This window comes from Anguilla rostrata, chromosome 8 (genome assembly GCF_018555375.3).
Source record: "Anguilla rostrata isolate EN2019 chromosome 8, ASM1855537v3, whole genome shotgun sequence".
Lineage (NCBI taxonomy): Eukaryota > Metazoa > Chordata > Actinopteri > Anguilliformes > Anguillidae > Anguilla > Anguilla rostrata.
Genome location: NC_057940.1, coordinates 30,424,454 through 30,444,599, shown reverse-complemented (window position 1 = coordinate 30,444,599; position 20,146 = coordinate 30,424,454). Strand labels below are relative to the sequence as shown.

Sequence of the window (20,146 nt, the reverse complement as noted above, 5' to 3'; positions counted from 1 at the left end):
CTGCCTTCTGAATTCCCTCTCAGCCCGTCTTGGCAGTCCCAGAGTCTCATTCCTCAGCTCACCACATCTGCAAACGCAAATCAGATAATTGGCCAGCGGAGAGCGCTATACATTATGCACCGGGACTGCTAGTGTTTGTAAATTCAATATTGCAAATTTATGTAATTACGAGAGATGCTTAACGTGGGTGATGGTGAAAGATTAAACTGCTTTCTGTGATTCCACAGCTGTGTTTGTGTGTGTGTGCGTGTGTGTGTGCGGTAATGTAGACATCACCTTTCCAAACAGCAGAATATTACATTACATCAGGACTCAACAGGTGCTTTCATCCAAAGCTTGCTGTGGAGAACTACACGCTCGCTGAAGCTACTAACAGTTATTGACCATTTTTCCAAGCTAAGACATTACATTACATTACATTACAGGCATTTAGCAGACGCTCTTATCCAGAGCGACTTATACAACTTTTTTACATAGCATTTTACATTGTATCCATTTATACAGCTGGATATATACTGAAGCAATTTCGGTTAAGTACCTTGCTCAAGGGTACAATGGCAGTGTCCTATCCGGGAATCGAACCTGCGACCTTTCGGTTACAAGTCCAGTTCCTTACCCACTGTGCTACACTCCGTCCTCAAGCATAACCTGGAGAAAAGAGCGGTATCCAAAATGGGATATAAACTAATAACCCTCTGATTGTGGGCCCTCTGTGGAATCCTCTATATCCCACTTCAGTCCCCTTGGCAATGATAGCTATTGTCTCTGGAAAATGCAGATTTGAGAAACTTTAAAAACAGGACCCATACAAATGTGTTTGTACCTATGGAACTTCAAATCAAAATTCATTGGTGCCTAGAAAACTCTGTTCTTAAACGCTGGTGTACTGTTGCTCCCACCATGATTCCTCTGTAACCCATCTCCCCCAAAGCCGCAGACACAACCTGATCCATCTCTCCTTCTCCCTCCCTTGTTCACAGAGTTCTGCTTTTTCTCTTACCTCCTCTCTCTCTCCTCATGCACCGTTCTCAAGTCTCAGGCTCTGGCAGCGTCGGCACCGCTCTCTCTCCCTCTCCCTCGCTTTCCCCCTTTCTCTTTCTCCCTACTCCGTCTCTCTCTGCCTTTTTCTCCATGCAGTGCATTACTGGTGTGAATACTTTTATTGTGAGCTGCCAGAACCTGACGTCGTGAGACCTTTCCCTGCATGTTTTCTCTGCTCAGAGGTATGTGTCTGGCAAGAGGGACAGAGCACTCCTTTTTTACCACAAGGTAAGGAAAATGATGACGGGATGGAAGGATGTGGAGGTGGTTTTATGGGTGGACTGCACTGAGAGAGGGGTGTGGGCCAGCGGTTGGACAGGTTGTTGACAGGTAGACAGTAAGGTCTCCTGATTGATGTTTTGTGTCTCGGAATAGATTGATGAACGTATAGGAGTTTTCCTCCACTCAAAGCCCGGGTTGACAGACTGTAACTTAAACAGCCACGTCATCTCCAGGAGAAACTCAGAGTGCTACGTCACACTGCACTACCCACTACACTGCAGCTCTGGCCTCTGGATAAACAGCAACAGTCAGCGATATTTGCCAAAACCTCTTCAAAATAGTTATATGCTGTGTATCTCTGTGTTGGAATCTGAAACCCAGATGTAAGAATCCCCTCAGATACACTAACCAGTGGAAGTATCTGAGTGGTGATGAAATGCGTCTTAGCTGGTGCTACTGGAACAGGTTTGATTTAATGATGTCTCAGTTATCTGACTCCAAAGTAATGTTTTAACCTTTCCTCTGTGCTAACAGTTCTACATAGAAGGAGACTACAAATGATCCACCAGTAGTGTGGCTCTATACGAATCGTCATCTATTTTGGTAGGTGTGGACGTGTCTCTGGTGTGTGTAGCCTACATAAATACAATTGTGTACCTTGCTACGACACTAGTACAGTCTAGTGACTACAGGGTGCAGATATCCTGAGTTGTGTATGTTATGTTAGGACCTTACAACTGGTTGGTGTGCAACAGTAAGAGTCAATAATGTGTGTTCATAAATGTGTAGTGGAACGGCTATACGCATATGATGCATGTTTCCCCTTAGATATCCAACGATGAAAGAAAAACCCCAAGTCATCAAATAAAGACACAATCATAACAAGACAGTGCAGCAATGATCCTGCTTGCATTATTTCTGTAAGCTTATCACACCAGGTTAACCTTTGTAGCTGGCTGCTGACTCATAAACAGTTTTGAATGTAGTTCTTTAGTGAGTGTGCACCCTACCACACCATCAAACACACAAACTATGCTGTCAACACAGTAAACACAGTCTGTTTTCCTTTGGGGGTCTGATAAGGGGCACACTTTAAAACATCCTACACAGAATTTATGTATTGTGACTTCAATGTGAAAACACACAACTCCCACTATCACTGAGTGCAGTCACTGGCCATTTTCCAACTAGCATGTATCAATATAACAAAATGGTGTGCATGAAAGTGGAAATTTTGTTATATCATGTGATGGATAATTAATAGTGTCAATTTACACTGCTGTCCTCACACCATTTGAACTGTGATTTTCAGGTATTTATATCAGTTGAATCGGTTTTCCTAGTCTTCCAAGGATTTCAGTCTCAGCTCTGAAATATTTAAAGATGAAACACATTCATGATAATGATCTGCAATAGGTGGAACTCATGCATTGCTTGCATAAGAAAATCACTATTTGTACAGGGAGTATGGCTTTCTGGATTCAGGTAATTTATGAACGTAAATCTTTGCCCCTTTAAAGGGCACCAGCAGTGGTCCTAATCCCACTAGTCAAAGGCTTGGAAATCCTGACCCGCATGCGGCCGACAATAGCTTTCTGAGGTCATATTCCGGGGCTGAATTTATCCAGGGTTCCATACTCTGAGATAATGCACTTCATGAGCAACAGGCTGCGATGAGACGGTCTCGAGGCAGCCTTCCTGGGCAGCCCTTTCTGATGTGCGGTACGCCACTCACCGCTCTCTCTCCCCGGCCGCGGGTGGGCTGAGACGCGCGGTAATCCCTCCTCAATCTCCCGTCAGCCAAGCTGGCTGCAAGTGCAAGCCCGTCTGGTGGAAAACAGAGGGAGAGCCTGGATTATATTTTAATAAGGGCCAGGAAATCTTGGTCAAATCCCCTGAACGAGATGAGACGAGATGAGAAGAGATGCCGCCCTGTTCCGAGAGGTGAAATGAACCCCCCAGTTTACCGCCTTCGTTTTAGACGTGAGGCCAGCATGGCCTGCAGCAGAGAGTGAGAAAAACAGTTCTGCACACTGGAACAGGTGATATGGTGAGCTAAACCATGTGTGGTCAATGGTACAGTATTTGTGTTGATTTACAGTATACAAGGAAGTACAAACATAGCTTGCCTGTGGCTGCAGGGCCAGCCCAGGGCATCTAACCCTACTTGTTGTGTTTCATTCAGTTCCTCCAGTTCTCTGTATATTACTCATGCACTGCAAATTGAGGTAAGCAGCCCAGTAGCTAGACGGCAGATGAGAAAGCGATCCTAAATTCTGAACTGCACACCGAACAGGCACCGTTTTCACACAGTCGCAACCACACATAATCTAATTACGTCTCCCTCCGTACCTCAACTCTACTGTTGGCCCCCATCAGATCTACCCGAATGCATACACGCTAGGCCTCACTGTTGCTCTGCTGACCTTTCTGTGCCAGCAGATCCATGCCGGGGCCTGAACGGGGTTCAGTAGGTCATCTGCCTGTCGGAGAAATCTCTCCCCCTGTGCCCCTACGATGAATGTGCTGTGAACTATGGCACCAAACTGAGAGGGCCACTTTTCAACAGAGAGGAGGCGCGCCGACACGTCGCTGCCGCGGCCTCAGCTCCCCCGTCGCCTCCGCGCTCTCAGAGCCCACTGGAAGGCCTGTGATGTCTGCAGTGATGGATTTCATGCTAAATAGTTGCCGTTGGGGGAGATCTTTGCTGTTTGCCTGAGAAAAGTTATTTCTTTTTGCTTCTTTTTTTGTGTTAATTGTACAGGAGTTTGTGTAACTGTTCTAAATTCTTTTCCAGTCACCCAAATTTGATTTTAGGGTGTCTGGCCTTCTGCTGGGGCCTCTGTCCTACAATCAGACATCAGAGTTTCTGAGATGGAGATTTTTCACCCACAGAAATATCTTGCTTTCTAAGTCTCTTGTCTTGGTCCAGAACAAACCGAAAATCTGTTCTTAATTCTGGACCTTTCATATTCATCTTCCTTTGAATTCAAGATTTCAGCTCACAGAGAGTTTCTGATTGATTGTTGTTTCTTACATAATAAGAAAGTTGTGTTCACACATTTCACATCCATAATAGTTCCCAAGAGGTCAAAACAGGCAGTTTGCAGGCGGAGTCCACATGCCCCCACCCTCCTCCACGCCTGATGAGTGCAGCACTTATTAAACCCATGGCCTTGGACTTTGGATCAAATTAGAGCCTAAATTTAAACTTTGCTTCACCCGGTAGAGCAAATCAATCTCCAATGGTGGCTTGCATTTATCAAGCCACCGTGATTAATGCAAGAGTCCTCCATAAATTTGACTGGCCTTGGAGACAGACTCAGTGGCGCAGGGCATGAGGGATTTTACACACTCCACTTCAGGGTTGGCTCGTGGTACATGAGTTGTGTTGAGCTTTCCTGCGCACGCCTCACAAGCTTCCTAGAGCGACTCCCATCGTGCACACACACGCTGCTGCGTTTTGTCGCCACTCTGACTCAAGACCTGTAAAATAAAACCGGTAGCCTCACCCTCACCCGGCACTAAAAAGGCCGTAAAGCCCTAATGTAAACAGCACGGGGAGGGGTTCTGCCCACTTTGAGCTCTCTGAGATCCCCGGTGTTTCACTGTGCGAGGGAACCCTTTGACAGGACAGAGCGAGGGTGATTAACTTCTGCCGACAGCCTGGACACGGTGGCGTGAGGGGGAATGGAAAACTGTGAGTGAGTGCATGAATGCGTGAGTGCACACGTGTGTGTTTTTCTGCTTGTGTCTGTGTGCTAACGGATTATGTCTCTCCAAGTTTTGCAAAGTAATCAAAGGGATGTTAGCTTGTATATAACACAGGAAGTAAGCTTCAGTGGTACCATCTAAATGAAGATGAGCTAAAGGGCAACCAGCCCGGGAACTGGTGTTGAGGTGGGTTTGCATCAATAGCCTAACAGTCTTCTGGGAAAGACATATAACAAACCATCCAGAGAACTCTTAATGCCTGCACAATGCAGTTAATTGTCCGTCTGAGAGAAGACAGACATCAGCAGCATTGTCATTGGAGCCCTTTAACCATGTCCTTTCCTGTCTGGTGGACCATACTGTGGTGGATGTGCTTCATCAACAAGCCTCAAACTTAGTCCAGGCTGTAGATGCTAAAACACTACCGGGATGGAAGCAGCACAACTCTCTCAAGCACACACACACACATAGAGTTCAAGCACATCAGTGAGCATGTGAATACCTATAGAGAAGCAGATATAACCTTTAGAGTTTGAATAAGAGTGTGATTAGTTCCCTTGGCTGTGGACCTTTGGTCCTTAGCTCAGCTAGTTAACTGTATATCATGTTGTGTCATGCAGACAGCAGGGAGCTATGGTTTCAGATCTGATCTGTTATACACACACACATACACACACACACAACTGTACCTGCATTGTATGTGAAAACTGCCAACTGTAATAATTTTGGACACAGCAATGGCCATCATAAGTTCCATTCTTAAAACAGCGCCTTATTCATCTGTGCAAAAACCCTCCCAAGAACAAGAAGGAAATGTTTCCTTTGCCAAGAGCCCCTGTCCTCAAGTGAATAATCAAACCCTACACATTTCAGTAGCAAAAGCAAACACACTGCTGAACAGGAGGTTGTGCATTGTAGCTGAACCATGGCAGCAGCACAATTATCAGCAATCAGAGTGTTAGCACTCCTTGCTTTGGACTAGATGCTTCACGTCTGTACAGTATATGACTGAGCTCATGGACAATGGGGTATTTTTCTATTGGCTCCATGTGGTTAGAGGAGGTTCTTATCATTGTCTGGAGGGAGGGTGGTCAGGGAAGATTGAGCTGCAAGTGTGGAAGAGACAAGACAGAAGTGGGCCGCTGGGGATATGGGGCATAAATCTCGGCACAGCCCAGCTTTATGGCACACTGCATTTCTCTCTCTCTCTCTCTCTCTCTCTCTCTCTCATATGGTGTGCTAATCTTTAATCTCTGTTGGTACTTAACACTTAAATAACCTTTTAAAGCAGTTAACTCACCTCTGAAATCTTTTCTGATTTTAAGGTGAAAACAAAAGACGTCATATCAGCTGGGACAAGGGTTGAAGACCCCTGTTTTTACATGCTGTTTGTGTCATTTGACACAACTGGTTACCGTCATCAACACTGCATAGGTACCATTTAGTTCACTGTCGATATTATGTTTGCCATACAAATGTGACTACTGAACACTCGTATACATTTGGCATTTTTTTGAATGAAACATTCACCATTCAGGTTTTTTCCCCCTTGTTTATATGGGAGGTGGGAGCATTGTTAAAGTACCAGATACAGAGCAACAGTTAATGAATGAAACTGAATTTTTCATTGTGCAAGTGGGACCTTTTCATAAACACAAAGAAATTAAAGCTATTTTATGGGTAATAGGCTCTTAAATATACCTGGGGTTCTATCAGATTCTATGCTGTCTGAATTTAAGCATGGTCAAAAAACCACGCTGAGATAATTGCGCCCATTTCCACACGGCCTATTATGTAAACTGCTGCAAAAGCCCCAACAAAAAGTGAAATCAGCCACCAACAGGCACCTCCCGTTGCGCTCCTGGAATTTATAATCAGCTAAAACTAATCAACATTTGATTCCTTTTGTTCTTGGGGCCCCTTCTTCTACTGATGATAATTAGACAATACAGAGGTTTCCTTGGAGCACTCTGTGCTGATAGTGTTTCTGGTCAAAGAAGGTGGGAATAGGTGCATTTCTGTTCTGATGAAAATGACCACAGAGTCTTGTAAGGTGAGCAGGATACAGTCACAGGTTCAGACTCTACTGCAGAGTACCTGTATGTCACTCTTGAGACTGGAACCAACTTTCTTCTGTTTCTTCCATCCCATCTCCACAACAAAATCCAAACCCCGTCTTATGCAGTCCCAGCACCCCTGCTGTCAGAAGATGTCAGCATTTTCTGTCATTAATAGCCTCATACCCCCCTGCACCCAGGAACCTTCAGCAGAATAAATGCTTCATTGGCCCTGGAAGGTTGAGTTACTTGGACAGTGGCCCAGATAAACTGTAAATTAGGAGCCTTCTTGTCTTTGATCGATGGGCCCAATTATCAACTGGAGCAACTACTTCACCAGGATTTGGAAGACATTTTAGTGGAGACAAAGGGGGCAAGGAGCAGGTATTGCTGTCATAGCAAAAAGTTTCTAACAAGCCCCCAAAAAGAAAGCATACAGAACTCATACAGAAATTTTACCACAGTAAATTAATGCCTGGGATTTAAACACAACCGCAAAGACATGAAAGGAATATTTTTTGTAAAATGCTGGGCCAATATTCTACAGAGAGATTTTGTACAGGGCCCATTTCATTTTCTATTGGTGTGGCACATATTCTAACCTCAGAATATTAACTGAAAAAAAAATTGAAATAATAATTAAAAAAAACTTTTTTCTACAGTTGTTGTTGTTGATTAACTCTGAAAAAAATCCCTTTTGCTGGCGTCATTCCTTCCACATGACATCTCCAGGGCAGGCTACCTTCTGGGGGTATTAAAAATCTATCTTATTTTAATGAGGTGGCCCGTTGGCAGAGAAAAATGGCAAGCCTCATGCTCACTTGATTTATTGAGTAGGCGGTATTAATGAAATAGGTGTTGGCTTGAGGCAAACCAGGAGGGAGAATGACGCGAGACGGTAGGTCTCTCATCCGTGACTGCCATACATGCCACCCGCCCAGATACATTGTGTCATAGGAGAGTCTAAAACAAACACTACTGTATGACCTGATCACTCAAACCTGCAGCACAACCCAGGGAATACCTATCAGGCGGCTAACCCTGAGTCTTTAGACACATGGCTGTGTTCATTATTCAACTGTCATCTCACAACTTGTCAGTGACAGAAAGTAGAATACCAGCTCCCATTTCAAAGAAGAAGGTTACAATTCTCCAGAGGCTAATTCCACACACCAAAGAAACCCACGGTCTCTGACTTCTACTGGGAAGATGGGGAAACCCATTGCAGGACCATTCGACATGCACATTCTCTGTGGTCTGAGTAAGTGGAAGACGTTACGGCATGGCCGTTTCACTGCTCCATGACAGTTGGCAGTCCAATAATGAAGATTTACTCTTTTGCAGACTCTTGACAGAGTAATGGAGGATAACTGTACTGGAAGTGTAACGCATGCCAACATATGGGCCTTTCCCCTTCCCCCCCAAGCCTCTGAATGGGAGAGCTGGGAGTTCATCAAAAGACCGATGACGATACTGCACAGACCCATTCAGGAAATCTAAGCCCCTCAACAATTGCCGGCTGAGACTTGGAAAAATTTTTTTGATCTCCAGACTTAAGTACTTCTCCCAACTCCTTGAACGTCTTGAATCCCCCCCCTACCAGCCCGCCCCTTGTTTCAAAATTCTTTCTTTGATTTATAACTCCTTCTGTGAATTCCAGACTGGCCTGTTGAAATTTCTCTAGGATATTGCTTGCCAGGTGCATAGATGTTGGTCGGCCCTGGCGCCCTGTTCAATGAAAAAAGCCGGGAACGTCTTGAAAGTTTTTCTTTTCATTGCGTTTTTGTTGTGAAAATAAGAGACATGCTTCACAGATCGATTACATAAGAAAATCAAACCAAACAAGAAGACCATTAGTATTTGAATCACCTATCATTTTTTTCTAGAGATCTGTAACAGTGATTAATATGGGTGTAACTCTAAAAATAGTGAATACCAGTTCTAGATAGCCCTTAGCCAAATAATGTGATATTTCACAGTCCCTTGATAGTTTCTGAATGATGCCAGATGCATTTGCAATTGCATGTGCAAAAAGCTAAAATTTGAGGGTACATGTTTTCCTAAATAAACAGCGTATTGAAGATGTAGACTCTCTCTTTATACCACTTTATGCACTTCTGTAGCTGAAAGGTGTCTAATTTCCATCATTGTGATTATTTGAATGCATTTCAGCTCCCAGGCCTCTGTTTCTTGGTTAGCTTTATCATCTCACATCTGTCAGAAGACACTGGTGACCCTAACACTTGTCAGTCAAGGGCACTAGACCATCACACGCCTTCATTTCCCACCAGGCACACTGTGACATGTGGTGACCCGGGAAATGTGACCAATTATAATACACTTCTAGAGGTCACAGGGTCAAATCTAGCCGGTGGATGCTGAAGCTTGATTCAGAATTTTTTTGTGTCATTTTAAGTCTGTCTGTCTGTGTCCATTCTTATTTTGGTTTAATTGGTTTCTATTCAGTTTTTTTATTTTATACAGGCAGCCATTTAAAGCTTTCTAATCCGAAGTTTCCATAGATAACAAAAGAGCCAAGCCTGAAAATGTTTAAGTTCATTTAGATTTGGGAACTGAAGCACTTTTACTCAGGCGGCTTTTAATATTGGCAAGTTGCAGCTGTAAGTGGTAACCAATACCAAGCTTTTTATTTAGAGAAGCTCTGGAAAAAAATTACAATAATAAGAGTAGTTAATGTCATTTGATATGAAGCACCTCACCTTTATGATACAAGCAAACATCTATAAGAGTTGGAAACATTTGTTGCTACACACCATGCTATCACTTCCTGCAGAGGGTGCTGTCATGGTTCATATAAGGATCATCAATCGAACTGCAACTGAGATTAAGGGCTCTTCCCAATTGCTTACTTTATCCGCCCTTCAGTCAATCTATTCGATCCTCGGTCCTCGACTGGCCCAGAAATTGTTTGAGGTCAGCCATCTTTAAGGACATTCCAGCCCATCGTTAAATTCTCCATGAAGGAGCTTGGTGCAAGGATCTAGGAGGCTCCCGAAGGATGCTTGAGGGAGGAAACACAAGTGCATCCTTTGCAGAAGTATTTTTTTGGAACGCATGTAATGCTCCACCTCTCCTCATCTGCCAAGTCTGTAATTGATGTGGCTACAAATTTAGGCTTGACTGAACATGTATGTTTCATTCGCTTAATATACATTTGCTCGATTCCTCCGTCCTTGTGTCCTTTCCTCACGTCCTACAACTGGTGGAGCTAAGGAAGCAAATGGTGCAATGATGCAAGGAGGTAAAATAAGTGATTGGAAAGAGAAAGTTTCAACTCTAATTCCAACTGTGGTCTCAGTTTATATATATATATACATGTCTAAATGAAGTCAGCTTGTGAGTGGGGAGACACAGCCAACTCTGTCTAGGGGAAACACACATAAAATTGTGCCGGTCTGGTGGGTCAATCACCATCAGCACGATTACGATCATCATTATTTTCATTTAATGTAATTAGGGTGCAATGGGTGGACCATGTCTGGGCAATGGCAATTTCACTGAATGGACCTTTAATGATTTCATGGAAGCTTTTCATCTTCATTACATGACCAAAAATTAAATTTCTAAGGGACCTGGTATGACTTGCATGGAAACGCCAACAATATGCCAACAATAAATAAAAACCATCGCAACGAGCGTTGCATTAAACTTCACTACACAAAGGCTCTGAAATTTAGACCAGATTCGAGGTTAAGCCAGTGGTCTGTTTTAGATGCTAACATGATATCATGAGATTAGTTTTAAATAAAACAAACTCCCTTAACAATGCACAATGATATAATAAAGAATATTCAATTTCAAATTCATATCCCAAAAGATAGGGTGCCATAGAGAATGAACTGAATGTTAATGGAAAAACCATGTCTAATCACAAGATAGTGTAGACTTGTAGACTTTGCACCCATTCTCTTGAAAAAAGAGTGGATAAAATAAATAAATTGGTCAAACTTTGTCAGACCTCAAACCAAAATGTAGAACAGTAGATTTATAAAGAAAACTGCTGCAGAAATCCTACTATCCTAAGCCTGTTTTAGCATCATCTTACATGTAAAAAATATATTCCCTCTGGGTTGAGTTTAAGAGTCTGGAGAAGAGCAATGGGCTTCTGAAATATTATGTGCAGGAAAGACATGACACAGAGCCAGTAATGTTGTGAACTTGTCTGTATGTCTGGAGAGCACAGCTTCAGAAAGTCCATATTTTCTCTAGAGGGGAGAAAAGAAAAACCCAAATGAACACGAGATCGTATCTCCCTCACATCTGTCTCGTCTGGACAGAATAACAACAAAAGTGGCACGACAGGGGTGTGGGGGCGTGTTGGGTGGGGTGTGGGGGTGTTTGGTGAGCTGGCCAGGGATAAGTTCTGAAAGAGCAATTACCTTGTTCTTTAAAATCTTGTGTTTATTGGAAATTTGTGCCTAGTGCCAAACAATACGCCAGCCTCTTGGTATGAGCATTGCTACCCCTTAAATGGACATGGCAATATTTATACAGGTGTTTAAATCAAATGTCACATAAAGTTTCTACTGTATTTTTTACTGCATATTCTCTGTTACTATGATACCACTTGATATCAGAAGCCTGACATTTTGAACCAGGGCTGTCCAATCTTATCTGAGATGCATCAGGCTTTCATTCTAGCCAAGCGCTAAAACAGCTCATTCAACAAATTAACCAGTCGTCATCATCATTCAAGACTTTGAATAGTTTATTCAGGTGTTTAAGTGCCGCCATGAAAAAGCTTGCACCCTCAATGGGCTTTCCCTCAGAAGACTGGACACCCCTGGGAATAATATCTCAGAGTGCACTGTTCCTGTACCACCCTGCTCTAACGGAGCTGCCTCCCTTCCTTTGGCCCAGCGAGTGCCTGTATCTCCCTGCCAGCTCTGTAAAAGGTGGAAGAATAATTACAAAAGACCTACTTTTACCTTCGGGCTTTCTGCAGGATTAAGCGGAACATGGTCGCAATGCAAATATAGCGTGGTGCCAGCGGTGCTGCCGCAGGTTTCCGCAGCTTGACTGACACCCTGGCACGCTCGTTGATTAGACCGCGTTACCAAGTTCTCCGCAGCCCCCTCCAATGAGCGAAGCACGGGAGCATGGGACTTGAACCGAAGCCACATCAAATAGTGCACCCGTTGTTCTCCAATGGAGCAACAAAACTATGGTTACTCAGAAAGAGCAAAAAGCAGGGAGCGCCACATGCAAGCCAAACCTTGCCCAGCCCCAAGCTTGAGAAAACCCAGCCAGTACCCAGAAACAAACAGATTTCTACTGAACGGGCACTTGGAGGCTTTTCAGACCACATCATAAGTAAAACAAGCACTGCCAGCCCTTCAAACCTGAAGGACACTTGACAGGACACTGAACCAAAATAATAATTATCTAGCAGTGAAATGGGGCAATCAATAAACAATCTTATAATGGAACTGACATTTCTACACATTCATTTTGGCCATACATTTCTTTCCGCTTCTCATATCATTCACCACTGCTGTAAAAGCACTTGCTTTTTTATGCGGAATACTCGGATTCATTATGGTTTGGAATAGACCGCATTTAATTAGATTTGAAAGTAAAGGAACCAGTATTCATAGACCGGCATTTTTCATGGAGCACTTTCCCATCCCCTTCCATAAGACGCATATTGTATCCCTTTCCAAAAATTTCTCCTTGTGCTGTTGCCACTCATGCATTTTTAATCAATTTTTACCCTTAAAATATGGATCATGATATGCCTGTCTGGTTACTGCCTCATCTTTAATCTTTTGAGTAGAGCATGTGCTCCTCTGAAGCACATTCTGTCTCTTCTCACTCACTCACTGTGGAGTTGAGCTCCACAGTGTTTTTGACAGAGGAGTACATTTCATATGCAGCTCATTCAAGCAACCTGCAGGCATCATTTTGACTCAATGAGACCGAAATGCCCTGGCCAGTTTACAGCAAGTTGCATCACCCTGCAAGGTTACAAGCCAGTTACTGGCATAGTCAGGATTCAACTTACATTGCTGATATAATGTATACAGTTCCTTGTCCAAACTGGTTAAGCAACGACTGTTTTAATGCAATAACTCAAGAAAGGCTTTCTTTTATTTTAATGGGATTTGCAGCTAAACAACACCCACTTCTGCCTTGACAATTAGGTCTACGCCGTGCCTCTTAGCTAGCCCGGTTAGTCGCTATGTTATGGCACTCGGGTGCCGCAGCATCCGCTGTGCGCCTTCTGACGACGTGGCAGCAGGACGCTGTAACCCCCGCCGAATCCGGATGACAATAGCTTCCTCTGTCTGCTTCAGAGGGTGGGTGAAGGAAAGTGCCAGCGCTCACGCCAGGTGCCAGCTGGACGCAGACCCGCGCCCCCCTTGGAGGAACTTCACTTAAGGCAGAGACGTGGAATTATAATAAAATGACTGCGACCACGATGGAGATGGTGGAACAAGGGGAGACATTTGGACGGGCACCAGGGAACATTGAGGGGCGAATCGGAGGGCCGCCCCCATTCTTCGCCGCTCTTTAGAAAAGGCTGAGTGGGTTCAGTGGAGCGGCGGACATGCCCTCCCCCTTGGCCCCACCCCCAGCGCATGCACACGCCTATTCTCCTGCCTCCAAGCCAAGGAGGTAGATCTTGGCCATCCATCTTGCTGAGACTGTAATCCCGAACGGCAATAAACTCTGTGGTCCAGACAGGAGGTCTATAGCTCTAACCCAATGGATCTCTGAAATGTAAATCCTTCAGGTTCAAAGTCATCCTGTCTGGAACTATAAGCTACATAAACTAACTTAAGTCTGACTTAGCAACCCTTAGGATATGTGGATACAACCGTTTAGTGAAGCAATGATAAGTATACCAGTACAGCTGATTAATTCATCTCCATGGATTGCTAATGATGATGGTATTACAGCATTCTAAAATTCTGGTTTCAGTAACTCAGGCAAGACTGTTCAACTTGCAGATGGACAGTCTTGGCTATGAAGGGAATGATTCTGCATTGCAGACAAATTTCTAATTTTATCCAGACTCATGTCTCTCTAGGAGGCTTGGTAACATAATGCTGCTTAACAGACAGGCAGGGTGGATAGTGTGGCTGTCAGGTTAAGATGAATCAGATAGATAATGAGTGTTCACCAGTGATTATGGACTCCATTAGTAGACCTTTCTGCAGAATGCACCCTTACTGCCCCTGGAACAAAAACATAGAAACAAGTCCACAGACCATTAGGAACATATCAACACATATTTATGGTCCCCAGGGAGAATATTAACTGAAATTATTATAGTTAGGAACAGTGGAACCATGAACTCTTAGCACCCTTCCCACACACACTAAATCTTGGACCGAGACAACGCTGCTCAGAACCCCAAGAAAAACGAGGGAGTGAGATACAAAGGAGAGACAAGAAAACAAACAATGTCTGACTTTTACTTTTCCCCCTGCTTTCCAAAGAGCTCTCTCTTTACACGCCCCCTCCAAACTCCCCCAACTTATTTATTTCGCTGTCTCAATCTCTGTAATAGGGAGACTGTGGTTTTTATTGGAATTACATAAACGGCCTTTAAACTGCTGTCTGAATGACTGCGTGTGTGTGCATGTGCATGATGTGTGTGTGTGTGCGTGTATGACTATGCGTGCTTGTGTGCTGCACACACATTTCCATGTAGGTTGCCAATGTCCTTGTTAGCCTCCCACTGTGTCTCCCTCGTATTTTACTCAGTTTATTCAGAAGTTATTTTACTTGTTATCCTTTTAAAGGGCATACAACAGCACCATTTGCAGTTTCCTTTTCAGTCACTTAAGAGTAACTGTTCCAATCATAAGGAATGGATGTTGCTTACTGAAGTTGCTATTATAGATCAGAATGTGCACAGACCTCATGAGCATGGTGGTGATTGGATCTCAACTGACAAATCACTCCATGAATGAGGAGACGGATCTAAACGGCAAGAAAATAGATGCATTACCATCACTGTTGACAATTGCTTCTCAGATTTGACGGAGAACAAAATGGTGTATTGTGACACACTGCTGCTTTTCGGTAGACAAACAGACTGAAAGCAATTACAGAAACATTCCGAGACAGCTCTGGAGGGGCGGGGGCTGGACAGAGTGAACAGCAGTGTATCTGAGGTCACTGGCAGCACGGATGACGTCTGTCAGTTTTCAACTAATGGGTTGTGACTTTATTTCCCACAATAGCCCTGTGAGAGAGGGGCCACCTGGCTTTCGCCTGCAGGTCCTGTGACAGAAATCTGCAATCTGCACAGTGTCTGGACTGAGGTCAGTTCAATCAAGCCACTCATTTTCAGCAACCTCAGCATGTCTGCATGTGCGTTTGTGTATGTGTGTGTGTGTGTGTGTGTGTTTATGTGTGTGTGTTTAATGCACCCCAATATCCTTTTCTACAGCGCAATAATTTACTGAACCCAGTGCTTCAGCTATAATTCAAACCTGTAGCCTTTTGCCACCTCTATATCACACACAGCAATTATGTGCATATCGTGAAACTGCCAGTGCATCTCTTCCCTAAGCGTGTCTCAACACATGCTTTTGCACCCGCCTGTGGGGACGCTGTGTCCTTACAGGCTGTAAGCATCGCTGGCCTCAGTTCCAGCTCCTGACATACAGTATATCCCCCAGCTGAAAACAAAATGCTTCCCTGTTTCTTCTGGCAAACACATTTTTAATACGTGGAAAAAATAATGTGACAGCTTCTCAAAGTATGGCAACTTCTTTATGTTATCTGGCACCCAACAGGTGCCACATTTCCCATACTTATTTATTTATTCCTTTATTATTTATTCTCAAAGCACTCTCAGATTTACATTGTTGTTCCCTGCAATGCGTCGTCTTGACCTCCACTGTGGTGATCAGTGAACATCCACAAGTCACAAACCTGATTGCTACCAACTTCAGAAATCTGCACAGATTGACTCTAATAACATCTGGATTTCATAAATACCTGTCAGAGTTTTCTTTTTTTCCATCTTTGGTGTCAGGTGACCATTACACAGAGGTTCTGGGAACAGCAGTGCTTGTAATGCAATTTAGCCCAAATGCATTTCAGCTGCTTATTTCTGTTCATCTGGTATATGCTACCATTTTATGTGAGTTAACTGGCCGTGGGAGGATGGATGCCAATACGCTTGGCACTGTCTGCACAGTATTGAATCCTATGGAGTTGATACGTACTGAGTCACATTGGAATGCAGGCTGATTAACAGCAACACATGTGGTCAGCATGTGGTAATTTCTATATGACCCTCAACAGAGGATGCTCCACCAATTATAATCGAAGACAGACCTCTTCTACACTGTCATTCTGATTTTGAAGAGTGAGAATTACGATCTATATGGCAGCAAATGCAAAATTCCTATTCCTCACATCAAAGTCCTTTCAGATTTACTGGCATACAGGACATTTTTCAATGGATAATGTATTCTGTCCTTCTGATATAACGATGTTACTTCTGCTTTACATGCTGCCCTCCAAAAGGCCGAACCTGAGGACCACCATGCTGTGCCGAGCAGCAGGTATGAACTTCAAACCACAATTAAACAGTCATCACTTTCTCTCCCTGACAAGAAAATGGCCACACACGCCCCTGGAAGCACCAGGAGGGAGCAGGGGAACAACGGCAGGCCAACACTCAGACACAACTCGCACAACACCTGGTGTAATGATTATACAATCCCCCCTCCAGGGAAGAGGGCCTTAGTGCATTCTGACACATACCGCTGAAAGGTTCAGAGGGTGAGTATTGACTTGGGAGAATCTGTAAGTCTTTGAATCCTCTAAATTCACCCAATTCATTTAACTTTTCAAGTTATAAAACAATAGAAAAAATGTGAGATGGTTGGGGGGAATTAGAGGTGCAGGAGAAGGGAGAGAGGGGGAGGCGGGTGGGTGGCAAGTAGGCCACTAGGTTGAAAGAGGCAGTGTTTCAGTTAGGGAACAGGAGGGGGGAACAATCACACCTTTGTGCTCCTGTAGGGAGCAGTAGGGAATCATGTTACAGGTCACTTTGAACCTCAGGCACACTCAGTTTGGATTTGTCATCAATTTAACAATATTAAAATAATATATTGGTGGGATCAAATTCAGCCAGCCCAGGATCAAACACCATGCCCAAAGCAAGGTGGACACTGCTACACAAGACCCATTGTGGCCAATGTAGTACCACAGAGGGTGTAGTAAATCTGGGCTGAGGCAAGGAGCTGTCCCAGTTCAGCCTCTCAAAGAAAGTTGCTGGGGCGAAGGATAAGGCTGAACTGATTAGATCTCTATTTGAATGTCTACATTTTTCCATCAAAGGGAAAAACTGAAAAAGAGAAATTCTGAGGGGAGAGAAGTCTTTGGGACAAATTGCATCAAATTAACAAGGAAAATAATAGATTTTTAGCTTGTAACACTGCATGCTTTATTTGCTCTTTTAAAACAACTTATTGTTTAGCCCCTCCTTCCTATCAGTGTCTTAGGCTTAATACTTATCCTCAGATAACTTTTGCATACTATAGTCCATATGGTTAAGAGCTCAGGAGAAGGCCTCAGTAGACAGCGATGACTGGGTAGACGCACACAATTTCGGTTGAAGGACCGGATCATGCTGTTGTTGTTTGGATCTGCAGCTGGAATGTGATCAAAGCACCGGCATTTACCTCTCGCATATTCTGTTTCGGGAATGCAATTTCCCCCTCCCACTGTCCCCCCGTTCCTTCCAAAGCAAAAAAAAGGCATGGCACGAAAACAGCATTCTGTGATTACCTGGCACGCATTGCCTTCTTTTTTTTTTTTCTTTTTTTTACAAGAGTTTAAGATACGAGGATTGTTTGAATTTTGCCCCATTATAGTGTCTAGTTTTTGTGGAAGTCTGGGAGCTTTCCAACATGTGATAGCGGGGTTTCCGAAAACACACGCAAATGACAGCACCGGCTACCCAGCTCATACACATTCCAGATACTGGATGGCAGTAATAAAAGATGGACCAGGAGGAAGATTACCTCATTCAAGAACAGACTGCAACTGTGCCTCAACCATAGCATATGAGAAGCACAAGGAATGTTTCAAACAGAAGAAATTAATTACAGGAAACAAGGGATGTAAAAAGGCGGTTCCTCAATAAAATTGCAAGCTCCTCAAACAAGCTAACAAGGACAACTCGGAACGGATCTTTCTGACACCATTTCAAACCTTGGCTGAATCAAAGCAACCACATGCTGGCCCAAATTAGTGCAGCAGCAGTGGTGCTCACAGAAGAATATGTTGACAATTACCACCACATAGGCAAAAAGAAAAGTATCTCTCTCTCTCTCGTTGGAAGGAAGTCTCAGCCTCCTTGGTTATGCATTAAACACTCTGTTAAAAAATTGGCATGTTGAAAATCACTCTACCTCAACACTCTGGTTTGCATTAAGGCCACAGAAAACAAAACAATATAATTATTAGTTGTTTCAAAGGACAGAAAGGGAAAGGAGGGAAGTATGTTACATCTGTAAACCACATGAAAGACTTTGGTAATGGACTTGAAACTCATACTAATTAATGCCTGTTGTCCTTGGCATCTTTCCTCTTTTGTAGGGCTCCTGACAGTTTTTCAGCCAATCAGAATGAAGGGAAATCTAATTAATTACCTCCTTTTGCCTATTCGGGATTATAGCTGATTGGATATACAGAGCTTTCCAATTTCCTGTTATTTCAACCGGTTCATTGAACAGTCAAAACTTTCAAATAAACATTTTTCTGGTGTGCATGATATGTAACAATTGTTACGAACCATGTTCAAACTAAATGTGCTAGGGGTTTTGTAAACATACGTGTAGAGAGCTTTATCCTTAATTCATGTGGTTGAGGTGAAGAAAAGGTACTGAAGTATTGGAGGTTGAATCATTCAGAATCTATGAGCTAAAAGATTGTAGCATATATGAATGCAGTAGCTTCGTGCAAATTAGAGAATTAGATATTAAACTTATGAAGTGGGGATTATACCCAAGATTGCAAAATAAATAAATAAATACATTTTTGTGTGTGCACTAATGTCTGGGAAAGCCATTTTGCTACTCTTTCCATATCATTACATAAAATGTAGTTGTTACTGTCAGCTGTCATGGAAAAGGGCACCGTGGATCTGTGCCAGTACTTTAACGTGTAGGAATCATGTGACAGGAAAAGCATTGGGTGTGTCATTCTGCCATATGCATTTTGACTTCACTGGTCTGAAGAAGGGCATGTCACCACAGTGCTTTTGCAACCCTAACTTGCAACGCCGTGAAAAACCAGACGAAAGCGGGGCCCCCTGTCTCTGTCTCCCCTTTCACACCACATACATTATGTGGATCACTGATGGACGGAGCCGCCCACATTTTTAACCCAGAATTGGGAAACTGTTAGACCCTCACATGCCTTTCTGTCGCACTTACACCTATTTTGGCTGGGAAGGAGCTGTAAAAGCAAAACACGGAGATGGAAAGACCATCAATCTCTTTGTTCTGCCTGATTACAGGAAATGGACACAATTAGTAAAAATGGCCCCAGGGCCCTCATTTTGTGCATTATGCCCATCAACCAAATGTTGCGAAACACGCATTGCTCAATACACAGGCAAACATACAGAACCCCGAACCAGATTATGGTTCAGGTATAGGTCGACGCAGTGGATTTTCTCCTTTTCGTTCTCAGGGTCTTTTCATCCGTTGAAGTACATATGCTTTAATTTATTCAAAAATTGATTGTTTTGTATTAATGTGAGCTCAGGAGTCACAACAAACCATAATGGTTTTATTTCACAAAGGCCCAGTTTATTTGTGTGCAGGTGATTAAAGCCTCGGAATGTACCAGCATCTACCGAGAAGATCTAAAATACAAAAAACTAAACTAACATCAATAATTATTTCCAGAATGTTGCAAATGGGTAATTATGGATTGATTTTATCCGTATAAAAAAAACCTGTTATAAATATTTAAAAGCTACTAAGATATAAAGCTCAAAGACCAAACCCAATTCTGCCCAATTCTCATGTATTCTGGGTGAAATTTCACCACCAGTCAATCAAGTGTATTTATTTGCTTTTCTGGATTATAGGATGCTCTGTGCTTCT

At 43.3% G+C, this 20,146-nt stretch overlaps 1 protein-coding gene across 3 annotated transcripts in view; it reads right to left on the bottom strand.

Moving 5' to 3' along the window:
- Positions 1-20,146, bottom strand: part of col8a2 (collagen, type VIII, alpha 2) — a 58,239-nt gene that overhangs the window by 28,696 nt on the left and 9,397 nt on the right. For 2 of the 3 annotated variants that reach the window (XM_064347648.1, XM_064347649.1), the window contains exon 2: positions 2,999-3,090. The exons of the other annotated variant lie outside the window; for it this stretch is intronic. The gene's annotated coding sequence lies outside the window, so the exon portion shown is untranslated. The remainder of the gene's footprint in view (positions 1-2,998; positions 3,091-20,146) is intronic. 3 annotated transcript variants of the gene reach the window in all.